Here is a 17,067-nt window from a genome sequence, read left to right as displayed (position 1 = left end):
TGTGAGCCTGGAAGAAAAAAAAGAAAGGGAATAAGGAGTGTGTGGCTTTTCCAAGAGTGCATATTGTAAGCCTTGGAACCAACACTTGCTTCTTTTAGTAAAGGCAGATATGGCCAGGATTGAATCCTTGAAGAATGAGTCTTCTAACACCAGATAAATAGGTAATATTTGAGTTTTACTGTGCAATATGTGAAATGCCTCTTTTCTTCATCATCTGCCAAATGTTTCTGCATTTGGAATTTGTCTTGCAACAGCTCAGATACTCTGACTATTTAAGGATAGAGTCGTCCCACCACCAGTGTAAGTGCAACAATCCCTCTTCTACCAAGGGACCGGCCAAGTGCTCCAGTCTCTGCATGTGCAAGTGAGACGTAGGGGGGATGATGCACCCACCCTCCTGGGAGAGCTTGTAAGCATGGAGCTCTGCTCCCAGAGAGAAATAAAGATTTCAGTCCTGCCTGGGGTGCACAAGCCAGAACAATTTACAGCAGAGGCACAGGGGCTCCAGATCCTGGCGGGGGCTGTGTGTGCCTCCTTGGAACAGTCTCTGTGGTACCCCTCTGCAGAGGGAGCAGACTCACAGTTTTCAGCCCTACTGCCCTCCAAACCCAACTCTGCAGTGGGAGGTTTAACACTTACTTAATGAGGACTATGTGTGTGCATACATATGGATGTGTGTATATCTGTCTACACATGCACACAATATAAATTAACTAAACATGTTACTAGGATACATCAGAAAACCACATCCAAACAAAGAGTCCAATATGGAAAAAGCTATTAAAAGATCCCAGCATTTCTGCTTGTTGTGTATAGGAAGAAATAGGATTACAGGGTACCAATTTTACATTTTGTTCTTTTCCTAATGGCATTTACAAGAGGTGCTGCCTTTTGGGGTTAAAGGAAAGACTGCAAATGAACAAAAGCAATTCTGACCTCTGCAAATATCATGATGCTCATGATGCTTCTGCTCAAGTGCAGGAAAGAACAATTTTTGTCATCTCACAAGGGGATGATGTAATTTTATTAGTCCTGTAATGAGCTTAAATGATCCATTAACAGAAGATCTCCCCCTGGAGGGAGGTTGGGTCATGGATGAGACAAAGAACATTGTCCCACCTGGTTTTAACAGGTGGCCCATTAACAGAAGATATCCCCACTCCATAGTTATGAGGGATGGATCACAGAAGAGATAAAGAAAACATCTCCCCAGCTGGTTTCAACAGATGACAATAGAATATATACTTTTGGTTACATCTTGCATTGCAAGCCAAGACACCCTCACACAAGCTCACTACTGAAAGGTAAAGATAAGCATGAAATTTCCAATCTCCTTTTCATCACAATTTTAATTTAGACTGACTAGTTAGCCTAAATAATTCTACTCCTTCATCTTAAATACAAGGACCCTGATGCCTCCTCTACTACTTCACCCAAACTCTGCACTCTACACATAAAACTATGAAGACAGCAAATTAGCCAAGGTACCAGAACTGTGCAAGGCAGGTTTGTATAAGAAAAAGATCTGGGCGGTTAAAATAATTTTGAAAAAGAAAAATATGTTGCAATTGTAGACTCTTAGTGGTACATAGATATAGATACGGGCCTGTGACTTCCCTGGGCACCACACCTGGTCCCAGTCCCTTGCTTCAGATGAGATGGTGCTGTAAGAGTTGGGATATCCACTATATTCTGGCTGGTAACATGCAATTTTTCTGAGCGAGACCAAATGTGCTGTCTCCAGACACTCTGAAGTGTTAGGGCACATAATTAAGTGCTAATTTAAATGGCACTAGTCATGCAACTAAAGTCTATGTTTTGTTTCATTTTTTTTCTAGTTATGGTTTTCCAAACTGGAATTCCTCTTGGAACTGACTTTGAAGTAGTAATGAGCCTCCCATTGGGTTTAACGCAAACAGAATCACCCCTCATTGGAGTTTTTAGCAGAGAAGAGAAAAACATTTTTCCTGTTAAAAGATTTTCCTGTTAGTACAAACACATAAAAGACTTCTCAAAATTATAGTGTTAAATATTTTAATGTCTTGCCAAACCTCATCAATTCTCATTGTTTAACAAAAATGGCACTGACATTCTGAGTTCTAGCTATGGCATTTTCTGCATATTAAGATCAATAATATGCTTTACAAGGAATAAAGGGTTGTCTAATGAAAAAAGTATTTTAAAAGTCAGGACAATTCCAACTGCTATGGATGATTATAAATTATGTGGTTATTTTTATGGGGGTGGGGTAGGAGGTGATTAAGGCCTTGGGCATATGAACCATACTTCTTCCCCCACTTCCTTTTCTTGCCAGAAATTGTACTTCCCAAAACCTCCCCTTATTATCAGCAGTGTGAATTCTAGTTTTGATTGCCAATGTAAGGCACTAAGTTTTCTGTTTTAGCATCAACCCTGAGTTTTTAAACTATTTATTGGAATAAGTGTCTTTGACAGGCTTTAGTGACAGAAGGTAGGATTTTGTTCAGAAGGAAGATTTGGGTTTAATTTGATTGGTTCAAAGGTCTCAAAAGTTGTGCTTTTTGAACCTTATGCTGTACTGCCTATTCAAGTAGCCTCAGCAGATATTAGGAGCGTGGGTTTGGGGCTTTGAGTTCCTTCATTCTAAGCAATGCAGATGCACATTCAAAGGCCTCCTCACCTGTGGTGAGTTTGTCCTGGCTTTACAAAGACTGCACATGAGGCCAGGCTAAACTATAAGGAGTTTTTTAAAAATTCAAAAGTTAAGAACAACATGAGCTCTGAAGAGGGAACCCAGGGAGGATGAGGAGCCACGGCGAGGACATGGTGGATGACGGAGGAGATGGCTGCACAGAGCCTGCAGGATCTGTCCCTCAGCACAGGTGTCTGATGTGTGCACACTCCCTGGGCACTCCAGCTGCAGTTAGTTCACACCAATAATGCCTCCATAAGTGCATCCTGCTCTGGTGCTTTTGAGGACATGCCCTTCCAGCCACATGGGGCACAGCCATGCACTGTCCTTACCCAGGACCAAAAAGTCCATCACCGCTTTATGCAATCCAAAGAAAGCAGTCCAGTTTGGACCTTTTCCAAAGCATTGACTGCTTCAGACTGACATATCAGAGGCTCAAAAACCCTCCCTTCTTTTTTCTCTTGGGAACAAAATCTTCCATCCCTTTCCTGCAAACATCTCAACATTGCCTAGGTCTGCCAGGAATGTCTGCCCAGATCAATGGTTTTTAGTCTTTTCTTGCATTGGGAGTGTGTGTGTGTGTGTGTGTGTGTGTGTGTGTGTGTGAGAAAAATAACTCTTTTTAATCAGAAACGGAAGAATACTTTTTTATATATAGATGTAAGGCTCTGGGGACCTTATACAGTTCCTTAGGAGGGTTAAACTCCTACTTCTCACTCTCTGTAACAGTATACTGATGTCTGGGTAGAAGTTGTTCTGGTGTTGCCCCAGGAGAAGGGAAGAGGGACTGAATCATCAATCATGATACGGAGATCGGTGCAGCACCAAAAGAAAGAAAACTATTTCTTATCCCAGTCCTTTACATGCCTGATACTCTGTAAGCTACACACCATGGCCATGGGAAATGTGGCTGTGAATTCCCTAAAGCAGAGAAATTAAGGCGATGGACATTGCTACCTTCTTCAGTACCTGCGTGCCTAACAACCAGCTCTGAGAAATGGGGCTGCTGGTGCCACTGTGTTTTGTGCAGATCCCTGTTTGTGTGAGCATGGATTACATGTGCACTGCCAGAACAGGCTCCTTCGGAGAGGAGATGTGCTTTGTCTGCAGATCCTGATGGGATTAGGTGCGAGATACACACTTAGCCCTGTCAAGACCAAAAGGCTTCAGTGCATGTGTGGAGCAGAACTTCAGGCATCTTAGTGGCTTCCCTGGTGCTGGGGGAGTTACTTGGTAAAGACATGATGATATGAAAAAGATAGTCTAAATTTAAACACCAGATTTCCACCCAATCCCCAGTGTTGCTCTGTTTGTGAGCTGGGCTTGTGTCCCAGTTAAGTAATAGGAGCTTCCTAGGTGTAGACGGTATGAAGGATTGCAGTGACTCTTTCTAAATGCTGTGTCTTGGAATCTCTGCAAAAACTTAAAGTTTTACTCTAGATTTGTTATGGCAATGAGAAATGAGTACACCTATATATATCATTTGTTGTAGTGTACTGCAGTATGTTAATTCATGCTCACAAACAGACTGCTTTTTTTTTTTTGTAACCTCTCAATATAACAGGGTGTGAATGAATGAAAATTTTTTAAAAATATATAGAATCTAATAGTCATTAAAGTGTGTTGCAAATTCCCATTTTCCTCCTAAATCAGAACTTTATTTAAATTGTCACTGAAAATGTTAATAAGATTTCTTTAAACTTTATGCAGAACCAAATGGTCTTAATTCCATTTACCCTCTCCTATCTCCTCTCCGACAGTCCAGAGCTATAAAATCCTTCTCCATTTCCCATTCCAACTGATGTCAGATGACTCCATGCCTATGACTCCAGACCTTGGCAGATCACAGGACAGGTGACATGCAGTCATTAAGCAAGGGTAAAGGAGTATCCATCAGGTTCTCAGACTTAAGGGAGAGATATTTGCTGTGTTTGGCTGAACTAGATGTTGGCTGGAGAGATGTAGATGCAAAGAAGGTGACATATTGATGGCAAGGGATGAGTTTGGAAGTGGACTTGGGTTGACACCTAATTTGTACAAGAAAGTAGTAGGAGATGAGTTAAATCTGCAGAGGCCCAAAAAGATAATTAAAACCACCCCTGAATGACAATGGCTACTAATTTGCTGCAAGTCACTGTATCCCCATGGAGGGAAAAAAGGAAACTGGGAGCTCACCAGGCCCATTTGAGAAGCTGTGTGTATTCACAGCTATTCTCTATAGGTTCTGCTTCTCTGTGGTCCCATGAGGGTGCTGGGGAGCCAGGTCTGATAGGGCAGAAACCCGCCAGGAAACACGTTTTGACAGAAGAGTCTTGTGAGGCTCCCATGTGTGCTCCACATTGTCTATCCCGTGCCCTTTGATGTCGGGTTGGGCTCCTGGGAAGGCAAGAGGCCAGATCCTCATCCCGGGATGGGCGGTGCCAGCCCTGCACACTCATTGCCATGACAGGTGACCCCGTACAACCCCAGGTGAGGATTCAACCCATTCCCAGCACACAGGGCAGCCTTTCACATGTTTTCCTTCTTTTTTCTTACTTTTTTTTCCTCACTCCTTTTTTTCTCTTTTATTTTTACAGTGGGGGGAGGCCAGAGCGTGCCCCGGGCACCGCCCAAGGATGTGCCCTGCAGGAAGCTGGCCTGGACACTGCCTGGGTCCCTACCTGCTCCTACCTGGCCTGGAGAGCAATCCCCACCTTTCTGCGGGAAGGAAGCACTGCTCACCAGGTCTGACCTTCCAGCTACCTGGCTGCAGGGGCTCGGCAGCTCCCTCTGTCCACTCTCGGCTCTCCATGCAAGGCACTGACAGGAAAATATTAATAATCAAAACAATGTCCTCTCCTCCCTTCTCCTCTCCTTTAACTAAGTGAATCAGTCAGGCCTGAAATCATTGTTCTGATATGTTACACGGTGACTTCATAGAAGATTATTAAAGGAGGAGTGGATGTATGCATTTATCCATGATTTTTGTACATACAACGTACAGTTATAGAAGAGAAAAAAAAATCAGCAAATGCATGTTCTTTTATGAGGAGGTTTTTGAAAGCTCTGCACTGTGCTGTGCAAATTTTGGAAAACGATTTTAAGACACTTGAGTAAGTTTTGCAAAAGAACACAAAGCCTCGCCTCTACGCCGTGCACTGAGGAGAGATCTCGTCCTGTTTGCCTACTGTGAGCTTGAGCTCTTTCCTTCGATTTTTTTTTTTCTTTATTTTTGCTTGGGGCCTGAGAGGGAGTTTGGTATCTGCTGGTAACTCCAGGCACCTCTTGCATCCTCTGATAAATGAGTAAATAATAAATAGTTCTCACTTTGTGTCGCTTGTAGATCTGTAAGCACGTGAAATGAATGAAGGGAAATTGAGGGACTAGCTCACTATTCTTTAAAAAAGTAACTAAAGCAATCTGATATATCTTGGACTGTAATGATTTACCATGAATTAATCATGTGTGTGTGTACCCGCGGTGAGGAGCGCACCGCCCAGGGCAGCACCTGGGGCAGAGGGGGAGAAGAGGGATGGATGTGTTTGATCCCACCTCTGCTGCTTGGATGGGTGAGATATTCGGCTTTAAACATGAGCTGGGTTATTCCCACCCTGCCTGTCCCTCTGCAATGGGGACAGGGGCGGCCTGGCTGTGGGGCACAGGGGGCATGGGGATACTGCAGCCCCTGGGGCACAGGGGGCATGGGGAGACTGCAGCCCCTGGGGCACAGGGGGCATGGGGAGACTGCAGCCCCTGGGGCACAGGGGGCATAGGGGAGACTGCAGCCCCTGGGGCACAGGGGACATGGGGAGACTGCAGGCCCTGGGGCACAGGGGGCATGGGGACACTGCAGCCCCTGGGGCACAGGGGGCATGGGGAGACTGCAGCCCCTGGGGCACAGGGGGCATGGGGACACTGCAGCCCCTGGGGCACAGGGGGCATGGGGACACTGCAGCCCCTGGGGCCGCCTGGGGCACAGCGGGCATGGGGAGACTGCAGCCCCTGGGGCCTTCTGCCCCACATAGGGCGGGCAGCTGGCAGCTGCGGGCAGCCAGAGGTGGCAGCTCCCCGGGGTCACAGCTGCTGGAAATGCCCGCCCTGGCCACCGGCTTCCAGTGCTCTCAACCTCGTCTGCAAAGAGCATCCTTCCCCTGGAGGTCCTCCTAGCTCTCGGCTTGAGTCTGCAAGTGCTATTTGAATAAATGGTGCCACGGAGATGGAACGCACTGGCCGGGGTGGGCACGGCTCACACCCATCCCAGGGCTCCGGGCCAGCAGCAGCCCCCAGGAGAGACCACTGGCAGTTCCACCTGAGCGGTGAGGGCAGCGCAGCCCAGCACAGCTCCCTCAGCTCTGACAGGACTTAGAGGCCTCACTGAGGAATGTGAGGGAGGAGATGGCCCTGTCCTACACGGACACCCGCCCTGCTGGGACGGCTGGGAGCGAGGGGTGTTTGTGTCGGGCTGGGGGGACACGGGGAGGCACCAGGAGCTGGGGACCAGTGGGCGATGGGGGAAAGCCAGGAGAGGCAAAGGAGCTGCCACTTTGCGAGCACAGCCCTAGAAATGGAACCCGAGTGAAGCCCTGCCGCTCCCAGGACCTGTCAGGGGGGTTGTGCGTGTCCCCGGCAGGGACAGCACAGCCAGGAATTTCGCATCCTGGGATGCGATTCTGCCTGGGAATCAGCCTCTCACTCCCGCCTGGGAATTCCTGGACCTCAGGAGCTGTGAAACACTCCGCAGCCAGTCCGCAGGGCATTTTCCGACGGCGAGGGGAAAAAGCCTAATGAGGGTTGTGGAGAGTCCCGCCAAGTGCACATTGCCGGTGGAGTTCCTTTTCCCGCAGCAGATTTTAAGGGGAGAGCAAAGGCGAGGCTGAGGGATGCTGTGAGCTCACAGGGCTGGGGGCGGTATAGCCAAAGGGACACCCGCACACACGGTGCCCACCGAGCTGCTGTCCCAGCCTTCCCCGTCACCACTGCAAATGAATGGCTGATGATGAGCTGAGGGCTGCAAGAAGAGCCACATCCCTGTGCCTGGAGGGCTGGAGAGGAGCACAGCAGCTCCGGACTCCAGAGACGCTCTCACTTTACACCGGGGCCAAGTTTTGTGAAGACAGACAGGCCGGACAAATCCCTGCTGGCTCTGCATGACATGTCCCACGGCTTGGGAGGCTGGGCATGGCCACCCTGAGCGCCCAACACCGCAGAGTTGGGTTTTCTGGGTGAATTCTGTGCCTCTCGGAGACAAGAGCCCATGGGGATTCACCAGAGTAAGACAGACTTAATCAGCATATCTAGTCTGGTGACTGGGATGTCCTGGAAAGAACAAACAGAGCTTGGAGCTCATGAGAAGATGGGATTAGAAACCTGCTCAAGAGAAGAAGATTGAATCAATCCCCTACATGGATATGTTGAAAAATGTATGAGTTGTTTGTATGATCTTTTAACCTAATTGTTGTAGTAGAAATTATTAACCTCACTGAAATGGTGTATAAGTGCTTGGAAAACCTGAGTAAAATCGGATTGTGATCATGGTCAGTCTCCCCGTCTCCTCACCCGGCATTTTCCAGCGATTACTTCAGTGGGAAAAACAGGACGGGAAATGCTCCCGCGATGGGCTCTTTCCTGCGGCGCGCGTTGTGTTATCGCATTGTCCCTGTGAGCTCAGGGGAAAGAGGCCCTTTCCCTGCCCTTGGTCACTGGGGGGGCTACCTCGGCTCAAAGGTGCCAGGCTAACCAAACCCCAAAAACAACCCCTATTAAAAAAATTTAAATTTAAAATTTAAAAATTAAAAATTTAAAAAACTAAAAAATTAAAAAAATAAAAAATCAAAAATTTAAAAAAATAAAAAATCAAAAAATTAAAAAATTAAAATTAAAAAATTAAAATTTAAAATTTAAAAAATTAAAAAATTAAAAAAATAGAAAATAAAAAATAAAAATTAAAATATAAAAATTAAAAAAATTAAAAATTAAAAATTTGAAAAATTGAAAAATTAGAAAATTAAAAAATTAAAAAAGAAAAAATTAGAAAATTAAAAATTAAAAAATTTTAAAAAATTAAAAACCCGTCAGCTATAGGTAAGATGCATTCTGCTTTTGATAGGCACACACAAAGCTCACACACACGCACATCCCCGTGTGCCTTCCCCGCCTATAAAGCAGGCCGGAGGTGCTGTTTGCAGAGCCCAGGCCGCATAGCTGACTCCCAGCCAGCTCTCCAAACCGAGGACTGGCATCTGAAATATTTACCCGGGGAGCTGGAGCAGCTCCGGCAGCGTCGCCCCGCTCTTCCCCAAAAAGGTATCCGGGGAATCCTTCCCCTCCCTCGCCCTCCGAAGGCCTTTCAGAGCAAATCAGCCCGATGTGTTAGCCTGAGCACGAAGCATCCGAGGAATTTGCAGGGGGAAAGGAGCCGGGCTTTGGGGCCGGGTGTACCTTTAGCCGTGGATGGAAGCGTTTAGCGGTTTCGGCGGCATTAACTCCTAACAGGGTGTGAAAAGTATTGGGGATTGAAAAAGCGGTGGGAAAGTGGATCCTTTCCAAGTCGGGCGGGCTGGAGCTTTGCTGTGGGACTCCTCTGCCGCAGGGCCCCCAGGAGCAGCCCCTTCCCTGTGCTGGGGCCAGCCCGGCAGGTGCTGTGCCCCTCCAGCCCCTTCCCTGTGCTGGGGCCAGCCCGGCAGGTCTCTCAGCCCCTTCCCTGTGCTGGGGCCAGCCCGGCAGGTCTCTCAGCCCCTTCCCTGTGCTGGGGCCAGCCCGGCAGGTCCTCTCAGCCCCTTCCCTGTGCTGGGGCCAGCCCGGCAGGTCTCTCAGCCCCTTCCCTGTGCTGGGCCAGCCCGGCAGGTCTCTCAGCCCCTTCCCTGTGCTGGGCCAGCCCGGCAGGTCTCTCAGCCCCTTCCCTGTGCTGGGCCAGCCCGGCAGGTCTCTCAGCCCCTTCCCTGTGCTGGGCCAGCCCGGCAGGTCTCTCAGCCCTTCCCTGTGCTGAGGCCAGCCCGGCAGGTCTCTCAGCCCCTTCCCTGTGCTGGGGCCAGCCCGGCAGGTGCTGTGCCCCTCTCAGCCCCCACCGGGAGCTTTTAGGGGTGGAGAACACGGACAGCAGGACTGCACTGCCAACCTCTTCTTGTCTGTTTTTTTTTTCTCCCTTTCTAATTTTTTCATCAGTTCATCTGGAGATTTTTATTAAGTTTAAGTGTGAACGGTCCGGAGAACGACCACAGTACAAATATTTCAGACTTGATCAGATTGAATCAGCCGTTAACGCTTGTTGCAATTAAAGCGAATATTCACACTCTGGCCCAGCCTCCCTGGAGGAAACATTACCTGTGTCCACATTCAAACACTACCTTCTCCCGCGGGGGGAAAACATCGAAGTTTAAAATAAGAAAAAAATTTCTTAAACCTCGGGGCCAAAAAAGATAATAATAATAATAATAATAATAATGATTAGTAGTAGAATGAACCGAGCGTCGCATCGCTTACCTGGCTTAGGCAAGAGACACAGAAAGAAAAAGCCTTCTTTGGGAAAAATCAGTAGAAATCCTCGTGGAGCAGTCCCGGAGGCACATCCCGAGTGATGCACTTGGGCGGCAGAAGGGAAAGGCAGGAAAGGGCACAGGCGGCAGCTGCAGCGTCTGAGAAACCCCGAGAGAAAACGACAGGCTCCTTCTGCGGAGAAATCAATTTGTAAGCATCAGACAGAGGTTTTAAACAAATAAACTAAAAAAAAAAAAAAAAAAAAAAAAAAAAAGGAAAAAAACCACCAACCCCCTCCGACCTGTGATTGAGAGATAGTTAAAAATAATTGCCCCTGTTAAGAGACAGGAGACCAGGTTACAGGGAAAACTACCTTCTTTCAAAGGCCGCTAATGGCCATACGATTCATTAGGTTACTTAATCCTAATAACCTCGCTAGCATCAGTCCCGGTGACCCAGCCCATTAAGCACCACCAGCGAGCCCCTATAAAACAGGCCAGGGGAATGTCCAACATCTGAGCACGTTTATTAGCGTTATGTTCTGAGATAACGCGCTCCCCTGCTCACTGCAGGAAAAAAGGAAGAGGGAGCTGTGTTTTGGGAAGGGCTGAGCACAGGACAGGACTCTGGGAGGGGGATGGCTGGTCCCACTGTCACTGTCATTTAGGGTGTCCCCTCTCTCTGCTTTCCTCGCCCGGCCCCCGTCTCTCCAGCCAAACAATAGCTACATTTGTGGCGAGCATTTTTTTTTTTTTCCTTCTGATTAAACCCAGGCCAACCAATGGCAGGCAGAACGAAACAAAAAAAAAAAGAAAGGGAGAAAGAGAGTAACATTTCGATCATAAACGAGAGTTAACAACTTAAAAAAAAAAAAAAAAAAAAAAAAAAAAAAAAAAAAAAAAAAAAAAAAAAAAAAAAAAAAAAAAGTGCCCAGAGGCGGCGGGATGGGTTGTTGGCCCCGCGTTAAGCGATGCCGGTCCGGGATAACGGGGCTCCAGGCCCGGGATAACGGGGGCTCCAGGGGAACCCGGCCCGGGATAACGGGGGCTCCAGGCCCGGGATAACGGGGGCTCCAGGGGAACCCGGCCCGGGATAACGGGGGCTCCAGGGGAACCCGGCCCGGGATAACGGGGGGCTCCAGGCCCGGGATAACGGGGGCTCCAGGGGACCCCGGCCCGGGATAACGGGGGCTCCAGGCCCGGATAACGGGGGCTCCAGGCCCGGGATAACGGGGGCTCCCAGGGGACCCCGGCCCGGGATAACGGGGCTCCAGGCGGCCCCAGGCCCGGGATAACGGGGGCTCCAGGCGGCCCCAGGCCCGGGATAACGGGGGCTCCAGGCGGCCCCAGGCCCCAGGCCCGCCGTGCCCACACAGGGCCGGGTGAAGGAGCCGCCGGGACACCGCCCGCCTGAGCCGAAGGTGGACGTGATCCCTCGCTGTTTTCGCAATAGTTTTAACACTCTGGCAGAGATGAAAGAAAGAAAGAAAAGCGGGCGGGGAGGGAAGGGCAGCGCCCTGCCCAGCCGCCCATTCCCCCTCAGAGCTGAGGGCTCTGCCGGGGCTTTGCCGGGGATTCCCCCAGGCCTGATCCCCCAATCCCTTCTCCCGGACAGGAATCCCCAGTGATTTCCCCCAGGCCTGATCCCCCAATCCCTTCTCCCGGACAGGAATCCCCGGTGATTCCCCCAGGCCTGATCCCCAATCCCTTCTCCCCCAGAGAGGAATCCCCGGTGATTCCCCCAGGCCTGATCCCGCAATCCCTTCTCCCGGGACAGGAATCCCCGGTGATTCCCTGAGGCCTGACCCTACAATCCCTTCTCCCGGGACAGGAATCCCCGGTGATTTCCCCAGGCCTGATCCCCCAATCCCTTCTCCCCAGAGAGGAATCCCCCGGTGATTCCTCCAGGCCTGATCCCCCAATCCCTTCTCCCCAGACAGGAATCCCCGGTGATTCCCCCCAGGCCTGATCCCCCAATCCCTTCTCCCCAGAGAGGAATCCCCTGGTGATTCCCCCAGGCCTGATCCCCCAATCCCTTCTCCCGGGACAGGAGTCCCCCCACACCCCGCCACTGACGCTTTCTCTTTCTGTTGTTGTTGTTTGGTTTTCCTCAAGGGCTATTTGAACTCATAAAATGTTGCTCTGGTTTGGAACTTGTCATAACAGGAGCCTGCTTTGTTTATTGGGTTACTGATTTCTTTTACCAGCAACAATATCCCGAACACGGTCCGGTTAAAAGAAGGAGTTTCCAAAAACAAGGGGGAAAAATAGGGCGGGGGAGGGGGGAAATAAGAGAGAGAAGAAATGAGAGGGAAAGAGAGGGAGAGGGTGGGAGAGCAAGACACAGAGAAAGCAAGAGATAAAGAGACAAATCTAGAAGAAAGCAAGGAGGGGAGAAGCAAGAAATGGGAAGAAAATAAGACAACAAGAGAAAGGAAGAAAACAAGCAAGAGAGAGAGGAAGAAAGGAAGGAAGGGAGAAAGAAAGGGAGGAAGAAAGGAAGGAAGAAAGGAAGGGAGAAAGGGAGAAAGGGAGAAAGGGAGAAAGAAAGGGAGAAAGGGAGAAAGAAAGAGAGAAAGAAAGAGAGAAAGAAAGAGAGAAAGAAAGAGAGAAAGAAAGAGAGAAAGAAAGAGAGAAAGAGAGAAAGAGAGAGAAAGAGAGAAAGAGAGAAAGAGAGAAAGAGAGAAAGAGAGAAAGAGAGAAAGAGAGAAAGAGAGAAAGAGAGAAAGAGAGAAAGAGAGAAAGAAAGAAAGAAAGAAAGAAAGAAAGAAAGAAAGAAAGAAAGAAAGAAAGGAAAGAAAGAAAGAAAAGAAAGAAAGAAAGAAAGAAAGAAAGAAAGAAAGAAAGAAAGAAAGAAAGAAAGAAAGAAAGAAAGAAAGAAAGAAAGAAAGAAAAAGAAACCCACACATGCCGGCTTTTCAAAATTAAAAACAAGAAGCCCCGAAGTATTCACTTTGGTATTAATATTATTTAACATTAAAAACTCCGGGAACTTCAAACAATCTTCTTTCGGGGAAAAGAAAGAGAAAAGAGCTATTCTCTGGAAACCATTTGTTCACAGTTCGAGCTGTGCCGTTTTGGCTTGGAAACAAACCTCGAGCCGCCCAAGCCTGTCCCTCCTCCCCCCAGCATATATCTTTTCAGCACACATTTTAAAATAAATATCCTTACGAGTCATTCCAAAATGCCTCCTCGTTATGAATTGATAGGATACAAGAGCCCCCAGCTGCGTGCCTGGGAGTTGGGCTTTAGCCCTTTAAATGCCAGGACAACATCTGGGGGGAAATAATTCCGGCGGCTTGGCCCCCTGGCCACTCGGGGTGCAGATAACCCCAGGAAAAAACACACAACTAGACGAAGGACAATATAGTACTTTTTCTGACTCTCCTCACAATTTTTAATTTTACCGTGCTTTTCATCCTACTGCTCAGCGAGTCAAGGTAAAAAGCATATTCGGTATCTAGTTTTCACGGAATTTAATAAACCAGCGAAAAGGTTGCCAGGGATCTCCTCAGAGGTGTCCTGCTTGGGAAACACGGGCCGAACATAAAATAAATTCCGTTTCGAAGGTATTTTCGTGAAGGTTTACTTAGTAAAGTTTTCCCGTAGCTTTTTGTCCCAGAAGAGTGCTTGCTTATCGTTTTTAAAAATCGCAGGGAGAATTTACAGCCTGATCTTCTGTTTTGGGGCTCGCAACAGGTGTCAGAGCTCTCTTCGGGGAGAAGGAAATATATATATATATATATATACACACACATACATACATATATATATACATCTCTCTATATATATACATACACACGTGTGTGTAGAACATTAAATAAAATGACCACTTTACTTTAAACAACAAAAAACACCCCCCCCCCCCAAAAAAAAAAAAAAAAAAAAAAAGAAAAAGGCAAAAGAAAAATGTTACCGTTTTAAACACTTTCTATGCTTATACATCTTACACTCAAAATGTTTTATATGATCTTATCATGTTTCAATCTCTGTTTTCTTGTCGATTTTAATGAGATGCTGTAGTGGGAACCGTCGCCGTCCATCTATAATAAGATGTACACTTTTAATCTTATATTTGGGTACATCTTCTTAGGGTTGGACAAGTAAAAAAATACTTTTTTTTTTTCAAAACTAAGAAAGACGCTCGAGTAATGGCTTTGACCTAAGACTGTGGAGACACATTGCAATGACTGTCCATCACAAATAGAGAAGAATGATCCTCTAGAAAATGAGTTCCAGGAAGAATGATCCTCTAGAAAATGAGTTCCAGTCAGTTCCCGTCCCTTCTCGCCTCCTGCATCCAGCTCGGTATTGCCGTCTCTCAGCCAAGAGCGGGGTGGGGGAAAGAAATTAAAAACCTCCAAAGTTGTTGTTCTTCGGGGAACAAAATTTCTAACGGTTGTTTTACAGAGAAAGAGCCGGTGAGTAAAAGAGTCCTAAGGAGTGAGCCCTTAACCCAAGGCGATGCACACACCTTTTTAATCCGTGCCCCACATATGTGGGTTTGTCCGCACAGTCCTGCAGCTGGTGCTTAATGCCTTACTGTGGGAGTGTATAAAACCCTCGTAAGATCCACTGATGTGAGGCTGCCGCTTGTTTTTGGGAAGCTCCAGAGAGTTTATGAACCGTGTGCGGGGATAATGTTTCCATCCCTTCAGCATCCCCCGCCCGGAGTGCAGACACCCGCACCAGGTACGGGCAGGGCAGGGGAAGGGCTGGGAGTGCGGGCAGCCCCGGGAGCCGCCGGGGGATGTGCGGGGATGGACCCCAGGAGCTCCCCCGGGCACTCCCCGCCTGTCCCGGGCAGGAAAGGGGCACTCCCCGCCTGTCCCGCACAGGGAAGGGGCACTCCCCGCCTGTCCCGCACAGGGAAGGGGCACTCCCCGCCTGTCCCGCACAGGGAAGGGGCACTCCCCGCCTGTCCCGCACAGGGAAGGGGCACTCCCCGCCTGTCCCGCACAGGGAAGGGGCACTCCCCGCCTGTCCTGCACAGGGAAGGGGCACTCCCCGCCTGTCCTGCACAGGGAAGGGGCACTCCCCGCCTGTCCTGCACAGGGAAGGGGCACTCCCCGCCTGTCCTGCACAGGGAAGGGGCACTCCCCGCCTGCAGGAGCCTGAGCTCCACACCACGGCTTTGTCTTTCCTCCCTTTCACTCCTGAGACTCACACCAGAGTCAAGCCAAAACCGGTTTCCTAAAAGCAAACGGATTTTTCAGAGCCCTTTAAATCCCCGCCCGGGCCCGGGATGCGGTGCACACGAGGATGCTGCACGGAGGATGCCAAGGCAGCCCCGAGCCGGGAAGTGCGGTTGATTCGAGCAGTGAAATTGTGAAAGTGCTCGCAGCTGGCAGCTCACCGCAGTACCCACGGCAGGAGGGTGGACACAGAGGTACCAGTGTGGCAGAGGAGCTCCGGCAACGGAGAACAGCCTTTCCAACCCCCCTCCCCCCTTTTTTTTTTTTTTTTTTTTTTTCCTTTTTCTTTGTTTGAAATTTCCCCAGAAAGTGCGGAATTCACAGGCAGGAAGCGGCAGCAGGGGAACGAGAGGGTTCCCTGTGCCAGCCCAACCATCCCCCTGGCACAGCAGCCCCCCCGAGCCCGCCTGCACCTCCCCGAGGATGGGATGTGCCCCCTCCCCGAGGATGGGATGTGCCCCCTCCCCGAGGATGGGATGTGCCCCCTCCCCGAGGATGGGACGTGCCACCGCCCCGAGGATGGGATGTGCCACCTCCCCGAGGATGGGATGTGCCACCTCCCCGAGGATGGGATGTGCCCCCTCCCCGAGGATGGGATGTGCCCCCTCCCCGAGGATGGGATGTGCATGGAAACTCGGGCCGTCCTGCCACCGACGTGTTGCCTAAATAAAGATAAAACGCGCTATACATCACAGGCTTTCCCCGTTATTCTCAATGACTTGTCGATTCCTCCCCCCTCCTGATCCATCCCCCAGTCCCCCCCGGCACACGGGCAATGATAGAAAATGGTTTTAAATGAGGAAGGGTCACGTAGAGCCATCCTGATCATTTAGTAAAAATAACAGAGCTATTATAGAGCTGAAGGAAGGAGCCGGGGAGTTCACCCAGACGTGCTGCAATACTGTGCCTGGGCTGAGAGCACACACATAGGTAAATTTATATATGTATACACTATATATATATATATATATATATACACACAGATATCCAGCGGCACCTTCCCATGCGACCCCCATTAGGCCATAAATATGTGCACAGATGACAGGGAGCTCCTGGATGGACGGGAGGAGGGGACACACAAGGGCTGCTTGTGTCTTTGGGATGGAAACGCACATAAAGCCTTTTATGAGAGCTCGGGAGACAGCAGTTGCTCACTAACCTTCTTTTTTTTTTTTTTTTTTTTTTTTTTTTTTTTTTTTTTTTCATCTCTATTGCTGAAAACTGGAAATAATTAAATTCTTTAAAGGTTTACTTTTGAAACCGTGGCTGGAGTAAACTATGATTCAGGTGTAAATAATTACCAAAGTCATGAAAGAGGCAACTGCTACATGTGGTTTATTCATTGCTTGCCTTTTCTTTTTTTTCTTCTTCTTTTTTAAATCGTTTGATCATTTTCATCCCTAACTGTCTGCCAAATTCACATATTTGTAATTTACTAAACTTTATCGTTCCTACCAGGATAGGGATGTTGTACATTAGTTTCCAGAGCCGTCCTGCCCTGCCCCGGTGCAGAAGCCTGGCTGGAGGCTCCTCCAGAAGGGATAACGCTCTTACCCCGCTTTTAGAATGGAATAAAAGATGCTTCCCCTTTCATAAACGCTACCAGACCCACTCGATTTTAGACTCCGGAGAAGAAATGAATTATTAAAGGAAAGAAATTGTTTAAACACAATAGCTACTTGGCTAAATGAAAGCAATCCCTGGGGCAAGACTAGCAGGGTTTGGCCAGAGAGCACAATAATAGAACTAT

The 17,067-nt window shown here is 48.6% G+C and overlaps 1 long non-coding RNA gene across 1 annotated transcript in view; it reads left to right on the top strand.

Annotated features, from left to right (window-relative positions):
- LOC310909256 overlaps positions 1–11,325 on the top strand; it is a 100,799-nt gene extending 89,474 nt beyond the window's left edge. Inside the window, exons 2-3 of the long non-coding RNA XR_014590049.1 lie at positions 10,974–11,099; positions 11,265–11,325. This is a non-coding gene — a long non-coding RNA (uncharacterized lncRNA). The remainder of the gene's footprint in view (positions 1–10,973; positions 11,100–11,264) is intronic.
- Positions 11,326–17,067: the final 5,742 nt, after the last annotated feature.

The sequence above is a fragment of the Zosterops lateralis genome (genome assembly GCF_965231275.1).
Source record: "Zosterops lateralis genome assembly, chromosome: 5".
NCBI classification, from domain to species: Eukaryota; Metazoa; Chordata; class Aves; order Passeriformes; family Zosteropidae; genus Zosterops; species Zosterops lateralis.
The sequence above is the reverse complement of the archived record's forward strand: the minus strand, read 5'-3'. Positions and strand labels throughout refer to the sequence as shown.